The sequence below is a fragment of the Vicugna pacos genome, unplaced genomic scaffold, assembly GCF_048564905.1.
Source record: "Vicugna pacos unplaced genomic scaffold, VicPac4 scaffold_20, whole genome shotgun sequence".
NCBI lineage: Eukaryota > Metazoa > Chordata > Mammalia > Artiodactyla > Camelidae > Vicugna > Vicugna pacos.
In genome coordinates, this window is record NW_027328741.1 from 2,642,955 (window position 1) to 2,661,954 (window position 19,000).

Sequence of the window (19,000 nt, forward strand, 5' to 3'; positions counted from 1 at the left end):
AGGTTGAGAATACTCCCTGGAATAGAAAAGCAGCAAGATGAAATGGAAAGAAGAAAACCATTATTGGAAATGCAAGAAGAGCATGAGTGGCAAAGAAGAAACAAGAAGAAGGCAAGGAGGACATCAAAACCTTAAAGATTGGAGAGGGAAGCAGGAAATCATAGGTGATTGGAAGCACTCTCTTAAGTGAATCAGCTTATTTGACTCTCTGTTTGAAGCGAAAGCAGAGATGCATGTCCTGACGTGTTTGCAAAACAAGCGAGAAGCAGACCAACAAAGAATCAAACCAACAAACATGCACCAAAATGGTACGGTTGGCTGACATATACCATGGGAAACATGATTATTCAAAAGAAAATACTCAAGGTGATGTCAAGGATCATTCAGCACGCATCGACCCAGTATTGCGGCTTGCATGTACTCAGCACACTTGTATTCGGAAATCAGAAGCGTGCATTCATATTCGTAAATAGAGATTCATAAGAGCATATCGTGACCTCACCCAAATGCCGATTTGGATTCCATTGGAATCCTAGTCCGTGATGTAGTCTTGTATGTCTTCCAAAAAGACGAAGGAATGCCATATTCTACGCTACGTAGAGAAGAATTGTAAGAAGCCTATAACAAAGGCAAGTAGCTCTGCCAAAGTGTACTAAGAGCAAAAGAGACAGACAGTAAAGTGCACATTGGGGTTGGTTTCATTTCTTGGAAATTCAGCCCCCATGAAACCAATAGATCCATGTCCTGAGAGTGTGGGTTTTTCAGCAGAAATCATGCGATGCATATGGATTCCGGTTGTACGGATATTATAGGAACATAAGTCTCCTTTACTGGGTCTCTGTGTACTGTGAACTCTTAGAAAGTTTAAAGACGTGTGAAAGTTTCAACTGAAAAGGGACACACTTCTCTCCATTGGTACTGTGCATACAGATCTGAACAAAAGGAAAGAGGGAAGAAGAAAGGCCCATGGGACGCTAGTGGGCAGAACCACATTTACTTTAGGAACCTCTCTTCGGATGCAGCCCCTCCCCCAACACTGACAAGATGCAGCAGCCATTGGGGATGGCAGTTACCGGTTGGATTCCAGGTGGAATGTTGGTGTGTTCCACGAGGCTTGTTGTGGCTGTTGGATCCTAGGTAACCGGGCCGAGCTCTGTGGGTGGATCAGTGTGATGGAGGGGCTGAAGGCCTCTGTGGAGCTTGGCTTAGATGTTTGGTCCGGGAAGCTGTGTAAGTTCGAGATACTTCTGCTGCCCAAAGACCTGAGTTCACAGGTCAATTTCCAGAAACTGAAAGGGCAGACAGTGGAAGATCTGCCTGTCATTAGCTTACTGGTGAGGCTCTGAGGTACTTTCAAACTTGCCCAGTCCTGGTGAAGTCGACTTTATGGGAGTCACGAAGAGAAGCTGGCCGAAAAGCTGGCTGCAAGGGTTGAGGAGAGATGCGAACACATGGATGAGAGATGTTCTGCTACAATGGAGAATACTGGCGTGGAGACAGCTGTAGAGGATACCAGGCTCAAAAGACATTCAGGAGACATATTGAACCTCGCTGATACTGGCAGAAATATACGGAGTGCCAACGTGGACTTGAGGAAATTCCTCAATACTCTTCTCCAAGAACGGGTCCAAGGTCCCTGACGTGTGCAAGAGAAGAGATGGCAGAGATGATCAAAACGCTCCTGTTCTTGGAAGAGGTCGTGAGAATCCACACGTCCCAAGGGGCCTTCCCAAGCCATTCAGACCAAAATTCACCAAGCCCAGGTAAGCCTTTTCCCAGGTTTGGGCCTAGCTAGCAAGCACTTGCCCTTCCCTCCCCTCCACTCACGCATCCATTTTGAAGGTTCAGTACCTGAGCGGCAATGAAGCCATTAGGAGAAGGGCAAGTCCCTCCTAGAATCAGAGTTCCTCCAGTTTCACACTCTGTGAACAACAGTGAACTCCTTAAAGGTCAAATAGTCTCGGCTGAAATAGATAGGAATTGAATACTTAGCTCACACCTAGAAAAGATGGCCTTCCGCTAGATTCAGCAAATGTTGTGTTTATGTCTTCCCTGGGGTGAAGGGAGTGTGGTAAGTGAGGGGAATATTTGACTGAACTTGAATCTGTATTAGGCCTCAGTTTTTCAAGACAGTATAGGTAAATAGTACAAGTCAGAAAGTGAAGTGTACTGTAAAAGTCGCCAATGACATTAAAGACACAGCTTATGTGGATCGTCTTTCACTTGAGTCAAGCCCCCGGGGGCACTATATCATGTGGGTGCAGACTTGGTTGCGTTAAATGGCTTTACCCAACATGATCGGAAGATTAACTGTTCTCATCACTGATAGAAGAACACCTGGTTCTCCATAGACAAGCATAAGTGCAGCAGGGTTCTCCTAGCTATAATGCCTCTAGGTGCTTTTGGATTCATACCTAAATGTATATATTTGGTTTGTTTCCTCTTGTATTTTCCTAGAGAGGGATGTTACCCCTTGAAATGCCAACATTGGCCAGTAGGTGACAAATAGGACTAAAGGGCACCACATGCCCAAGTGTATCCAAGGTTGGGGGTTATTTCATGTTTCCAATAGTTATTCCATGGTTCCTGTTGGTCTCGGAGTCTTCAACCGTAAAGAGCTGACATGACCCCTTTAACAGTTTGGACTGCTAGTTTGCATTCTATCTGTCTAGGTTTTCCGTAGAGCTGACAAAATGTTACCAAAATTGACAAGTCTGGCTTCTAGGTCGATTTAGTGTGTTTCAAAAAATAACTTCATTTTCGTATAACTCCCAAAACATGGAAATGAATTCTGTTAAAATTATAAAAGACTGCAAATGAGATATCAACACAATGTCAAAACAGGTTTCTTTGGACAACCCCTCCCACCACGGCTGTATAGAAACCAAGAGCTAAGCAAATATCACAGTTCTGTGAAATGTATCTGGATAGTGTTGATTCATCGATGCCCAGTTGGCAGAGAAGAAGTGCAACCTGCACTCACGCGCTCCCTTGTACAGAGAAATGTAAAACTCCACTCACCCAGCCTTTGGCACAGGACACTTGCCGAAGAGAGGTCTGTTACTTCCAAAGACAGGATGAGGCCTCAGGACACCTGGAAGCAGGAGAAGGCAAAGCAGGGAATGGAAACCAGGGCAGGGTCTGACCAACAAGGGTGAAACCCTGTTTAAATTGGACGCACCCTCTCAAGCGAACAGGAGACATGAGATTGAAGGTGATGTGCTGAGATTTACAAGAGTGCACAGCAGATGCTTGGCTGACAGAACTCAAAGATACCAGCGCAAATTATCCCCACAGTTGATTCTGAGACCAAGATCCGTGATGCCAAATTACAGTTAGCAGGAGCATCGGTAAGTGAGGTATAGGGCTACGGTTGATGGCATACGCTGAGTCTCAGGGATCTGGAGTGCGTTGTGGGATGTGGTGGGTCTAATCAAGAGAGCAAACCGAACAGTGTACCAATGATAAATCAACCACACTGGTCGCGCGGTTGAGATTACCGATATGTCCCATGGCCACACCCAGTGCATCTGCAGGACCAGGGACCAACTGGGCATTTTGCCAATAGAGCACGTGTGGGGCTGAATCAGAGCTATCGTGCATCTGGTCTGAGGGATCCAGGGGGCCTTGGGTTTGAAATCAGATTGAAAAGCCTTAGGATCTGTTACATTCATAACCTGGGCTGGGATTATGGTTTGGTTTGAGGCACAGGATGCGCAACAGCTCTGTGGTGGCCTTCGTGCACCCGTGCCACAAGGATGATAGGACAAGGTAGAGTGGTCCAAGTCCACAGCGTGAGAAGAGGAAGCATTTCTTTAAGCACTATCTCCCAAAATCGGATGCTACATTTTGGATGGCACCGGCACGGTACGGCAGCGAGGACACCAAGGTCGGTCTGCGGGATCATTCCAGGAGGCCCTGATGTGTGACATCCATGGATGTGCTTCCACTGGTGTTTCAGTAGACAGAGAAGCTCTGGGAAGAACTGATTTCATTGGGACATTCCCGTGGCACTACAAAGCACAAGCGCACTCTCAGTTTGCTGTTTTGGAAACACTCCAAAATGACATAGAGAAGAATGCAGAGTTGACAGCCTTTTGAATCCTCATTTCCACAAGAGGCCGTGTCCTGCGCACTTTCAGAATTGTGAGATAAGCGTAATCAAAATGAAGTTATGCTAATCGAAGTAGTATGAGTTGTTCATCACAACAAATGCAACACCAGCAATTGGAGATATACCAGACAACACACACAGGAACAGAATATGGCATCAATGTCTAGGAGAAATTGTCCTCACAGAAATCCCTTGGAATTGCGTAGAGTCAAGAGTCTAAAATTTTCACTTAACATAGCCCTAAAAATCTACATTAGATACCTGATATTACCTGACCAGTAGAGATGAAGAAGTACAGTAAAAGAAATAGGAAGTACCATTTTCAGTTCCAAAGATATTGAAGGCCCAAAAGATAAGCTTTCAAACAACTAGTCTGCAAAACGCTATGCAGTCCAAGTGTTGAAAATGGAGGTCAGGAATACACTGAAGAACAAAAGGGTCTCAGAATCACAAAAGGCAGAATACCAGAAAAGGGGAAGAGAATGTCTAAAGACGAGCCAAAAAATATCAGAAAACTCAGTGGATGTGATAATATCAGGGCTAAAATTCAGTCCATAGCAGACTAGATAATGCAGAGGGACGCGTGAATGACTGTGAAGACAGGGGAACAGAAATCCCTCGGTCAGATTCGGACATAGGAAAGCAAGTGCAAAACAATGAAAATATTGCTGTTGTATCCTGGTTTAAGACAGGGCATGAAAGACTAGAATTCATAAGAGTCCCAGATGGAAAAGCAAGAGATAAAGAAATAAAATATGTCTGAAAATTTATCTGTAGAAATATCAGACTGAAGCTTGTTGAAAGCCAAGAAAAAATCATCTATGCGAATTCAGGAATTACACAGCATCCAAAGGAGGTGGAATCCCAATAGACTTACCAGCAGCTGTATGATTCCAATCAACAAAGTTCACGAATATCACAGTGATTTAAAATGCACCTGGAGGAAACAACATAGTCACAAGGGAACCTCCAGAGGGGTTTCAGCTTATAACTCGGCAGCAATATTGCAGGACAGGGAGGAGTGCCAGGACACAGACCATATCCTGAATGGCCAAATGCTGCCACCTAGGGTAGCCTATGCCACATGACCACCATTTCTAATAACGGCAGAGCTAGAGCAATCCGCAGACCGGCAAATCATAAAAGAATTCAGCAGTTCAAAACTTCTTCTAAAAGGAAGGTTGAGAATACTCCCCGGAATAGAAAAGCAGCAAGATGAAATGGAAAGAAGAAAACCATTATTGGAAATGCAAGAAGAGCATGAGTGGCAAAGAAGAAACAAGAAGAAGGCAAGGAGGACATCAAAACCTTAAAGATTGGAGAGGGAAGCAGGAAATCATAGGTGATTGGAAGCACTCTCTTAAGTGAATCAGCTTATTTGACTCTCTGTTTGAAGCGAAAGCAGAGATGCATGTCCTGACGTGTTTGCCAAACAAGCGAGAAGCAGACCAACAAAGAATCAAACCAACAAACATGCACCAAAATGGTACGGTTGGCTGACATATACCATGGGAAACATGATTATTCAAAAGAAAATACTCAAGGTGATGTCAAGGATCATTCAGCACGCATCGACCCAGTATTGCGGCTTGCATGTACTCAGCACACTTGTATTCGGAAATCAGAAGCGTGCATTCATATTCGTAAATATAGATTCATAAGAGCATATCGTGACCTCACCCAAATGCCGATTTGGAATCCAATGGATTCCTAGTCCGTGATGTAGTCTTGTATGTCTTCCAACAGGACGAAGGAATGCCATATTCTACGCTACGTAGAGAAGAATTGTAAGAAGCCTATAACAAAGGCAAGTAGCTCTGCCAAAGTGTACTAAGGGCAAAAGAGACAGACATTAAAGTGCACATTGGGGTTGGTTTCATTTCTTGGAAATTCAGCCCCCATGAAACCAATAGATCCATGTCCTGAGAGTGTGGGTTTTTCAGCAGAAATCATGCGACGCATATGTATTCCGGTTGTACGGATATTATAGGAACATAAGTCTCCTTTACTGGGTCTCTGTGTACTGTGAACTCTTAGAAAGTTTAAAGACGTGTGAAACCTTCAACTGAAAAGGGACACACTTCTCTCCATTGGTACTGTGCATACAGATCTGAACAAAAGGAAAGAGGGAAGAAGAAAGGCCCATGGGACGCTAGTGGGCAGAACCACATTTACTTTAGGAACCTCTCGTCGGATGCAGCCCCTCCCCCAACACTGACAAGCTGCAGCAGCCATTGGGGATGGCAGTTTACGGTTGGATTCCAGGTGGAATGCTGGTGTGTTCCACGAGGCTTGTTGTGGCTGTTGGATCCTAGGTAACCGGGCCGAGCTCTGTGGGTGGATCAGTGTGATGGAGGGGCTGAAGGCCTCTGTGGAGCTTGGCTTAGGTGTTTGTTCCGGGAAGCTGTGTAAGTTCGAGATACTTCTGCTGCCCAAAGACCTGAATTCACAGGTCAATTTCCAGAAACTGAAAGGGCAGACAGTGGAAGATCTGCCTGTCATTAGCTTACTGGTGAGGCTCTGAGGTACTTTCAAACTTGCCCAGTCCTGGTGAAGTCGACTTTATGGAAGTCACGAAGAGAAGCTGGCCGAACAGCTGGCTGCACGGGTTGAGGAGAGATGCGAACACATGGATGAGAGATGTTCTGCTACAATGGAGAATACTGGCGTGGAGACAGCTGTAGAGGATACCAGGCTCAAAAGACATTCAGGAGACATATTGAACCTCGCTGATACTGGCAGAAACATACGGAGTGCCAACGTGGACTTGAGGAAGTTCCTCAATACTCTTCTCCAAAACGGGTCCAAGGTCCCTGACGTGTGCAAGAGAAGAGATGGCAGAGATGATCAAAACGCTCCTGTTCTTGGAAGAGGTCGTGAGAATCCACACGTCCCAAGGGGCCTTCCCAAGCCATTCAGACCAAAATTCACCAAGCCCAGGTAAGCCTTTTCCCAGGTTTGGGCCTAGCTAGCAAGCACTTGCCCTTCCCTCCCCTCCACTCACGCATCCATTTTGAAGGTTCAGTACCTGAGCGGCAATGAAGCCATTAGGAGAAGGGCAAGTCCCTCCTAGAATCAGAGATCCTCCAGCTTCACACTCTGTGAACAACAGTGAACTCCTTAAAGGTCAAATAGTCTCGGCTGAAATAGATAGGAATTGAATACTTAGCTCACACCTAGAAACGATGGCCTTCCGCTAGATTCAGCAAATGTTGTGTTTATGTCTTCCCTGGGGTGAAGGGAGTGTGGTAAGTGAGGGGAATCTTTGACTGAACTTGAATCTGTATTAGGCCTCAGTTTTTCAAGACAGTATAGGTAAATAGTACAAGTCAGAAAGTGAAGTGTACTGTAAAAGTCGCCAATGACATTAAAGACACAGCTTATGTGGATCGTCTTTCACTTGAGTCAAGCCCCCGGGGGCACTATATCATGTGGGTGCAGACTTGGTTGCGTTAAATGGCTTTACCCAACATGATCGGAAGATTAACTGTTCTCATCACTGATAGAAGAACACCTGGTTCTCCATAGACAAGCATAACTGCAGCAGGGTTCTCCTAGCTATAATGCCTCTAGGTGCTTTTGGATTCAAACCTAAATGTATATATTTGGTTTGTTTCCTCTTGTATTTTCCTAGAGAGGGATGTTACCCCTTGAAATGCCAACATTGGCCAGTAGGTGACAAATAGGGCTAAATGACACCACATGCCCAAGTGTATCCAAGTTTGGGGGTTATATCATGTTTCCAATAGTTATTTCATGGTTCCTGTTGGTCTCGGAGGCTTCAACCGTAAAGAGCTGACATGACCCCTTTAACAGTTTGGACTGCTAGTTTGCATTCTATCTGTCTAGGTTTTCCGTAGAGCTGACAAAATGTTACCAAAATTGACAAGTCTGGCTTCTAGGTCGATTTAGTGTGTTTCAAAAAATAACTTCATTTTCGTATAACTCCCAAAACATGGAAATGAATTCTGTTAAAATTCTTAAAGACTGCAAATGAGATAACAACACAATGTCAAAACAGGTTTCTTTGGACAACCCCTCCCACCACGGCTGTATAGAAACCAAGAGCTAAGCAAATATCACATTTCTGTGAAATGTATCTGGATAGTGTTGATTCATCGATGCCCAGTTGGCAGAGAAGAAGTGCAACCTGCACTCACGCGCTCCCTTGTACAGAGAAATGTAAAACTCCACTCACCCAGCCTTTGGCACAGGACACTTGCCGAAGAGAGGTCTGTTACTTCCAAAGACAGGATGAGGCCTCAGGACACCTGGAAGCAGGAGAAGGCAAAGCAGGGAATGGAAACCAGGGCAGGGTCTGACCAACAAGGGTGAAACCCTGTTTAACTTGGACGCACCCTCTCAAGCGGACAGGAGACATGAGATTGAAGGTGATGTGCTGAGATTTACAAGAGTGCACAGCAGATGCTTGGCTGACAGAACTCAAAGAAACCAGCGCAAAATATCCCCACAGTTGATTCTGAGACCAAGATCCGTGATGCCAAATTACAGTTAGCAGGAGCATCGGTAAGTGATGTATAGGGCTACGGTTGATGGCATACGCTGAGTCTCAGGGATCCGGAGTGAGTTGTGGGATGTGGTGGGTCTAAACAAGAGAGCAAACCGAACAGTGTACCAATGATAAATCAACCACACTGGTCGCGCTGTTGAGAATACTGATATGTCCCTTGGCCACACCCAGTGCATCTGCAGGACCATGGACCAATTGTGCATTTTGCCAATAGAACACGTGTGGGGATGAATCAGAGCTATCGTGCATCTGGTCTGAGGGATCCAGGGGGCCTTGGGTTTGAAATCAGAATGAAAAGCCTTAGGATCTGCTACATTCATAACCTGGGCTGGGATTATGGTTTGGTTTGAGGCACAGGATGCGCAACAGCTCTGTGGTGGCCTTCGTGCACCCGTGCCACAAGGATGATAGGACAAGGTAGAGTGGTCCAAGTCCACAGCGTGAGAAGAGGAAGCATTTCCTTCAGCACTATCTCCCAAAATCGGATGCTACATTTTGGATGGCACCGGCACGGTACGGCAGCGAGGACACCAAGGTCGGTCTGCGGGATCATTCCAGAAGGCCCTGATTTGTGACATCCATGGATGTGCTTCCACTGGTGTTTCAGTAGACAGAGAAGCTCTGGGAAGAACTGCTTTCATTGGGACATTCCCGTGGCACTTCAAAGCACAAGCGCACTCTCAGTTTGCTGTTTTGGAAACACTCCAAAATGACATAGAGCAGAATGCAGAGCTGAGAACCTTTAGAATCCTCATTTCCACAAGAGGCCGTATCCTGCGCACTTTCAGAATTGTGAGATAAGCGTAATCAAAATGAAGTTATGCTAATCGAAATAGTATGGGTTGTTCATCACAACAAATGCAACACCAGCAATTGGAAATATACCAGACAACACACACAGGAACAGAATATGGCATCAATGTCTAGGAGAAATTGTCCTCACAGAAATCCCTTGGAATTGCGTAGAGTCAAGAGTCTAAAATTTTCACTTAACATAGCCCTAAATATCTACATTAGATACCTGATATTACCTGACCAGTAGAGATGAAGAAGTACAGTAAAAGAAATAGGAAGTACCACTTTCAGTTCCAAAGATATTGAAGGCCCAAAAGATAAGCTTTCAAACAACTAGACTGCAAAACTCTATGCAGTCCAAGTGTTGAAAATGGAGGTCAGGAAAACACTGAAGAACAAAAGGGTCTCAGAATCACAAAAGGCAGAATACCAGAAAAGGGGAAGAGAAAGTCTAAAGACGAGCCAAAAGATATCAGAAAACTCAGTGGATGTGATAATATCAGGGCTAAAATTCAGTCCTTAGCAGACTAGATAATGCAGAGGGACGCGTGAATGACTGTGAAGACAGGGGAACAGAAATCCCTCGGTCAGATTCGGACATAGGAAAGCAAGTGCAAAACAATGAAAATATTGCTGTTGTATCCTGGGTTAAGACAGGGCATGAAAGACTAGAATTCATAAGAGTCCCATATGGAAAAGCAAGAGATAAAGAAATAAAATATGTCTGAAAATTTATCTGTAGAAATATCAGACTGAAACTTGTTGAAAGCCAAGAAAAAATCATCTATGCGAATTCAGGAATTACACAGCATCCAAAGGAGTTGGAATCCCAATAGACCTACAAGCAGCTGTATGATTCCAATCAACAAAGTTCACGAATATCACAGTGATTTAAAATGCACCTGGAGGAAACAACATAGTCACAAGGGAACCTCCAGAGGGGTTTCAGCTTATAACTCGGCAGCAATATTGCAGGACAGGGAGGAGTGCCAGGACACAGACCATATCCTGAATGGCCAAAGGCTGCCACCTAGGGTAGCCTATGCCACATGACCACCATTTCTAATAACGGCAGAGCTAGAGCAATCCACAGACCGGCAAATCATAAAAGAATTCAGCAGTTCAAAACTTCTTCTAAAAGGAAGGTTGAGAATACTCCCTGGAATAGAAAAGCAGCAAGATGAAATGGAAAGAAGAAAACCATTATTGGAAATGCAAGAAGAGCATGAGTGGCAAAGAAGAAACAAGAAGAAGGCAAGGAGGACATCAAAACCTTAAAGATTGGAGAGGGAAGCAGGAAATCATAGGTGATTGGAAGCACTCTCTTAAGTGAATCAGCTTATTTGACTCTCTGTTTGAAGCGAAAGCAGAGATGCATGTCCTGACGTGTTTGCAAAACAAGCGAGAAGCAGACCAACAAAGAATCAAACCAACAAACATGCACCAAAATGGTACGGTTGGCTGACATATACCATGGGAAACATGATTATTCAAAAGAAAATACTCAAGGTGATGTCAAGGATCATTCAGCACGCATCGACCCAGTATTGCGGCTTGCATGTACTCAGCACACTTGTATTCGGAAATCAGAAGCGTGCATTCATATTCGTAAATAGAGATTCATAAGAGCATATCGTGACCTCACCCAAATGCCGATTTGGATTCCATTGGAATCCTAGTCCGTGATGTAGTCTTGTATGTCTTCCAAAAAGACGAAGGAATGCCATATTCTACGCTACGTAGAGAAGAATTGTAAGAAGCCTATAACAAAGGCAAGTAGCTCTGCCAAAGTGTACTAAGAGCAAAAGAGACAGACAGTAAAGTGCACATTGGGGTTGGTTTCATTTCTTGGAAATTCAGCCCCCATGAAACCAATAGATCCATGTCCTGAGAGTGTGGGTTTTTCAGCAGAAATCATGCGATGCATATGGATTCCGGTTGTACGGATATTATAGGAACATAAGTCTCCTTTACTGGGTCTCTGTGTACTGTGAACTCTTAGAAAGTTTAAAGACGTGTGAAACCTTCAACTGAAAAGGGACACACTTCTCTCCATTGGTACTGTGCATACAGATCTGAACAAAAGGAAAGAGGGAAGAAGAAAGGCCCATGGGACGCTAGTGGGCAGAACCACATTTACTTTAGGAACCTCTCTTCGGATGCAGCCCCTCCCCAACACTGACAAGATGCAGCAGCCATTGGGGATGGCAGTTACCGGTTGGATTCCAGGTGGAATGTTGGTGTGTTCCACGAGGCTTGTTGTGGCTGTTGGATCCTAGGTAACCGGGCCGAGTTCTGTGGGTGGATCAGTGTGATGGAGGGGCTGCAGGCCTCTGTGGAGCTTGGCTTAGGTGTTTGGTCCGGGAAGCTGTGTAAGTTCGAGATACTTCTGCTGCCCAAATACCTGAGTTCACAGGTCAGTTTCCAGAAACTGAAAGGGCAGAGAGTGGAAGATCTGCCTGTCATCAGCTTACTGGTGAGGCTCCGAGGTACTTTCAGACTTGCCCAGTCCTGGTGAAGTCGACTTAAGGGAGTCACGAAGAGAAGCTGGCCGAAAAGCTGGCTGCACGCATTGAGGAGAGATGCGAACACATGGATGAGAGATGTTCTGCTACAATGGAGAATACTGCCGTGGAGACAGCTGTAGAGGATACCAGGCTCAAAAGGCATTCAGGAGACATATTGAACCTAGCTGATACTGGCAGAAACATACGGAGTGCCAACGTGGACTTGAGGAAGTTCCTCAATTCTCTTCTCCAAGAACGGGTCCAAGGTCCCTGACGTGTGCAAGAGAAGAGATGGCAGAGATGATCAAAACGCTCCTGTTCTTGGAAGAGGTCGTGAGAATCCACACGTCCCAAGGGGCCTTCCCAAGCCATTCAGACCAAAATTCACCAAGCCCAGGTAAGCCTTTTCCCAGGTTTGGGCCTAGCTAGCAAGCACTTGCCCTTCCCTCCCCTCCACTCACGCATCCATTTTGAAGGTTCAGTACCTGAGCGGCAATGAAGCCATTAGGAGAAGGGCAAGTCCCTCCTAGAATCAGAGTTCCTCCAGCTTCACACTCTGTGAACAACAGTGAACTCCTTAAAGGTCAAATAGTCTCGGCTGAAATAGATAGGAATTGAATACATAGCTCACACCTAGAAACGATGGCCTTCCGCTAGATTCAGCAGATGTTGTGTTTATGTCTTCCCTGGGGTGAAGGGAGTGTGGTAAGTGAGGGGAGTCTTTGATTGAACTTGAATCTGTATTAGGCCTCAGTTTTTCAAGACAGTATAGGTAAATAGTACAAGTCAGAAAGTGAAGTGTACTGTAAAAGTCGCCAATGACATTAAAGACACAGCTTATGTGGATCGTCTTTCACTTGAGTCAAGCCCCCGGGGGCACTATATCATGTGGGTGCAGACTGGGTTGCTTTAAATGGCTTTACCCAACATGATCGGAAGATTAACTGTTCTCATCACTGATAGAAGAACACCTGGTTCTCCATAGACAAGCATAAGTGCAGCAGGGTTCTCCTAGCTATAATGCCTCTAGGTGCTTTTGGATTCAAACCTAAATGTATATATTTGGTTTGTTTCCTCTTGTATTTTCCTAGAGAGGGATGTTACCCCTTGAAATGCCAACATTGGCCAGTAGGTGACAAATAGGACTAAAGGGCACCACATGCCCAAGTGTATCCAAGGTTGGGGGTTATTTCATGTTTCCAATACTTATTTCATCGTTCCTGTTGGTCTCGGAGGCTTCAACAGTAAAGAGCTGACATGACTCCTTTAACAGTTTGGACTGCTAGTTTGCATTCTATCTGTCTAGGTTTTCCGTAGAGCTGACAAAATGTTACCAAAATTGACAAGTCTGGCTTCTAGGTCGATTTAGTGTGTTTCAAAAAATAACTTCATTTTCGTATAACTCCCAAAACATGGAAATGAATTCTGTTAAAATTCTTTAAGACTGCAAATGGGATATCAACACAATGTCAAAACAGGTTTCTTTGGACAACCCCTCCCACCACGGCTGTATAGAAACCAAGAGCTAAGCAAATATCACATTTCTGTGAAATGTATCTGGATAGTGTTGATTCATCGATGCCCAGTTGGCAGAGAAGAAGTGCAACCTGCACTCACGCGCTCCCTTGTACAGAGAAATGTAAAACTCCACTCACCCAGCCTTTGGCACAGGACACTTGCCAAAGAGAGGTCTGTTACTTCCAAAGACAGGATGAGGCCTCAGGACACCTGGAAGCAGGAGCAGGCAAAGCAGGGAATGGAAACCAGTGCAGGGTCTGACCAACAAGGGTGAAACCCTGTTTAACTTGGACGCACCCTCTCAAGGCAACAGGAGACATGAGATTGAAGGTGATGTGCTGAGATTTACAAGAGTGCACAGCAGATGCTTGGCTGACAGAACTCAAAGATACCAGCGCAAATTATCCCCACAGTTGATTCTGACACCAAGATCCGTGATGTTAAATTACAGTTAGCAGGAGCATCGGTAAGTGAGGTATAGGGCTACGGTTGATGGCATACGCTGAGTCTCAGGGATCTGGAGTGTGTTGTGGGATGTGGTGGGTCTAATCAAGAGAGCAAACCGAACAGTGTACCAATGATAAATCAACCACACTGGTCGCGCGGTTGAGATTACCGATATGTCCCATGGCCACACCCAGTGCATCTGCAGGACCAGGGACCAACTGGGCATTTTGGCAATAGAGCATGTGTGGGGCTGAATCAGAGCTATCGTGCATCTGGTCTGAGGGATCCAGGGGGCCTTGGGTTTGAAATCAGAATGAAAAGCCTTAGGATCTGCTACATTCATAACCTGGGCTGGGATTATTGTTTGGTTTGAGGCACAGTATGCGCAACAGCTCTGTGGTGGCCTTCGTGCACCCGTGCCACAAGGATGATAGGACAAGGTAGAGTGGTCCAAGTCCACAGCGTGAGAAGAGGAAGCATTTCCTTCAGCACTATCTCCCAAAATCGGATGCTACATTTTGGATGGCACCGGCACGGTACGGCAGCGAGGACACCAAGGTCGGTCTGCGGGATCATTCCAGCAGGCCCTGATGTGTGACATCCATGGATGTGCTTCCACTGGTGTTTCAGTAGACAGAGAAGCTCTGGGAAGAACTGCTTTCATTGGGACATTCCCGTGGCACTACAAAGCACAAGCGCACTCTCAGTTTGCTGTTTTGGAAACACTCCAAAATGACATAGAGAAGAATGCAGAGCTGACAACCTTTGAATCCTCATTTCCACAAGAGGCCGTGTCCTGCGCACTTTCAGAATTGTGAGATAAGCGTAATCAAAATGAAGTTATGCTAATCGAAGTAGTATGAGTTGTTCATCACAACAAATGCAACACCAGCAATTGGAGATATACCAGACAACACACACAGGAACAGAATATGGCATCAATGTCTAGGAGAAATTGTCCTCACAGAAATCCCTTGGAATTGTGTAGAGAAAAGAGTCTAAAATTTTCACTTAACATAGCCCTAAAAATCTACATTAGATACCTGATATTACCTGACCAGTAGAGATGAAGAAGTACAGTAAAAGAAATAGGAAGTACCATTTTCAGTTCCAAAGATATTGAAGGCCCAAAAGATAAGCTTTCAAACAACTAGACTGCAAAACGCTATGCAGTCCAAGTGTTGAAAATGGATGTCAGGAATACACTGAAGAACCAAAGGGTCTCAGAATCACAAAAGGCAGAATACCAGAAAAGGGGAAGAGAAAGTCTAAAGACGAGCCAAAAAATATCAGAAAACTCAGTGGATGTGATAATATCAGGGCTAAAATTCAGTCCATAGCAGACTAGATAATGCAGAGGAACGCGTGAATGACTGTGAAGACAGAGGAACAGAAATCCCTCGGTCAGATTCGGACATAGGAAACAAGTGCAAAACAATGAAAATATTGCTGTTGTATCCTGGGTTAAGACAGGGCATGAAAGACTAGTATTCATAAGAGTCCCAGATGGAAAAGCAAGAGATAAAGAAATAAAATATGTCTGAAAATTTATCTGTAGAAATATCAGACTGAAGCTTGTTGAAAGCCAAGAAAAAATCATCTATGCGAATTCAGGAATTACACAGCATCCAAAGGAGGTGGAATCCCAATAGACCTACAAGCAGCTGTATGATTCCAATCAACAAAGTTCACGAATATCACAGTGATTTAAAATGCACCTGGAGGAAACAACATAGTCACAAGGGAACCTCCAGAGGGGTTTCAGCTTATAACTCGGCAGCAATATTGCAGGACAGGGAGGAGTGCCAGGACACAGACCATATCCTGAATGGCCAAAGGCTGCCACCTAGGGTAGCCTATGCCACATGACCACCATTTCTAATAACGGCAGAGCTAGAGCAATCCACAGACCGGCAAATCATAAAAGAATTCAGCAGTTCAAAACTTCTTCTAAAAGGAAGGTTGAGAATACTCCCCGGAATAGAAAAGCAGCAAGATGAAATGGAAAGAAGAAAACCATTATTGGAAATGCAAGAAGAGCATGAGTGGCAAAGAAGAAACAAGAAGAAGGCAAGGAGGACATCAAAACCTTAAAGATTGGAGAGGGAAGCAGGAAATCATAGGTGATTGGAAGCACTCTCTTAAGTGAATCAGCTTATTTGACTCTCTGTTTGAAGCGAAAGGAGAGATGCATGTCCTGACGTGTTTGCAAAACAAGCGAGAAGCAGACCAACAAAGAATCAAACCAACAAACATGCACCAAAATGGTACGGTTGGCTGACATATACCATGGGAAACATGATTATTCAAAAGAAAATACTCAAGGTGATGTCAAGGATCATTCAGCACGCATCGACCCAGTATTGCGGCTTGCATGTACTCAGCACACTTGTATTCGGAAATCAGAGGCGTGCATTCATATTCGTAAATATAGATTCATAAGAGCATATCGTGACCTCACCCAAATGCCGATTTGGAATCCAATGGATTCCTAGTCCGTGATGTAGTCTTGTATGTCTTCCAACAGGATGAAGGAATGCCATATTCTACGCTACGTAGAGAAGAATTGTAAGAAGCCTATAACAAAGGCAAGTAGCTCTGCCAAAGTGTACTAAGAGCAAAAGAGACAGACAGTAAAGTGCACATTGGGGTTGGTTTCATTTCTTGGAAATTCAGCCCCCATGAAACCAATAGATCCATGTCCTGAGAGTGTGGGTTTTTCAGCAGAAATCATGCGACGCATATGTATTCCGGTTGTACGGATATTATAGGAACATAAGTCTCCTTTACTGGGTCTCTGTGTTCTGTGAACTCTTAGAAAGTTTAAAGACGTGTGAAACCTTCAACTGAAAATGGACACACTTCTCTCCATTGGTACTGTGCATACAGATCTGAACAAAAGGAAAGAGGGAAGAAGAAAGGCCCATGGGACGCTAGTGGGCAGAACCACATTTACTTTAGGAACCTCTCGTCGGATGCAGCCCCTCCCCCAACACTGACAAGATGCAGCAGCCATTGGGGATGGCAGTTATCGGTTGGATTCCAGGTGGAATGTTGGTGTGTTCCACGAGGCTTGTTGTGGCTGTTGGATCCTAGGTAACCGGGCCGAGTTCTGTGGGTGGATCAGTGTGATGGAGGGGCTGCAGGCCTCTGTGGAGCTTGGCTTAGGTGTTTGGTCCGGGAAGCTGTGTAAGTTCGAGATACTTCTGCTGCCCAAAGTCCTGAGTTCACAGGTCAGTTTCCAGAACCTGAAAGGGCAGACAGTGGAAGATCTGCCTGTCATCAGCTTACTGGTGAGGCTCCGAGGTACTTTCAGACTTGCCCAGTCCTGGTGAAGTCGACTTTATGGGAGTCACGAAGAGAAGCTGGCCGAAAAGCTGGCTGCACGCATTGAGGAGAGATGCGAACACATGGATGAGAGATGTTCTGCTACAATGGAGAATACTGGCGTGGAGACAGCTGTAGATTATACCAGGCTCAAAAGACATTCAGGAGACATATTGAACCTAGCTGATACTGGCAGAAACATACGGAGTGCCAACGTGGACTTGAGGAAGTTCCTCAATACTCTTCTCCAAGAACGGGTCCAAGGTCCCTGACGTGTGCCAGAGAAGAGATGGCAGATATGATCAAAACGCTCCTGTTCTTGGAAGAGGTCGTGAGAATCCACACGTCCCAAGGGGCCTTCCCAAGCCATTCAGACCAAAATTCACCAAGCCCAGGTAAGCCTTTTCCCAGGTTTGGGCCTAGCTAGCAAGCACTTGCCCTTCCCTCCCCTCCACTCACGCATCCATTTTGAAGGTTCAGTACCTGAGCGGCAATGAAGCCATTAGGAGAAGGGCAAGTCCCTCCTAGAATCAGAGTTCCTCCAGCTTCACACTCTGTGAACAACAGTGAACTCCTTAAAGGTCAAATAGTCTCGGTTGAAATAGATAGGCATTGTATACTTAGCTCACACCTAGAAACGATGGCCTTCCGCTAGATTCAGCAAATGTTGTGTTTATGTCTTCCCTGGGGTGAAGGGAGTGTGGTAAGTGAGGGGAATCTTTGACTGAACTTGAATCTGTATTAGGCCTCAGTTTTTCAAGACAGTATAGGTAAATAGTACAAGTCAGAAAGTGAAGTGTACTGTAAAAGTCGCCAATGACATTAAAGACACAGCTTATGTGGATCGTCTTTCACTTGAGTCAAGCCCCCGGGGGCACTATATCATGTGGGTGCAGACTTGGTTGCGTTAAATGGCTTTACCCAACATGATCGGAAGATTAACTGTTCTCATCACTGATAGAAGAACACCTGGTTCTCCATAGACAAGCATAAGTGCAGCAGGGTTCTCCTAGCTATAATGCCTCTAGGTGCTTTTGGATTCAAACCTAAATGTATATATTTGGTTTGTTTCCTCTTGTATTTTCCTAGAGAGGGATGTTACCCCTTGAAATGCCAACATTGGCCAGTCGGTGACAAATAGGTCTAAATGGCACCACATGCCCAAGTATATCCAACGTTGGGGGTTATTTCATGTTTCCAATAGTTATTTCATGGTTCCTGTTGGTCTCGGAGGCTTCAACCGTAAAGAGCTGACATGACCCCTTTAACAGTTTGGACTGCTAGTTTGCATTCTATCTGTCTAGGTTTTCCGTAGAGCTGACAAAATGTTACCAAAATTGACAAGTCTGGCTTCTAGGTCGATTTAGTGTGTTTCAAAAATTAACTTCATTTTCGTATAACTCCCAAAACATGGAAATGAATTCTGTTAAAATTCTTAAAGACTGCAAATGAGATATCAACACAATGTCAACACAGGTTTCTTTGGACAACCCCTCCCACCACGGCTGTATAGAAACCAAGAGCAAAGCAAATATCACATTTCTGTGAAATGTATCTGGATAGTGTTGATTCATCGATGCCCAGTTGGCAGAGAAGAAGTGCAACCTGCACTCACGCACTCCCTTGTACAGAGAAATGTAAAACTCCACTCACCCAGCCTTTGGCACAGGACACTTTCCGAAGAGAGGTCTGTTACTTCCAAAGACAGGATGAGGCCTCAGGACACCTGGAAGCAGGAGAAGGCAAAGCAGGGAATGGATA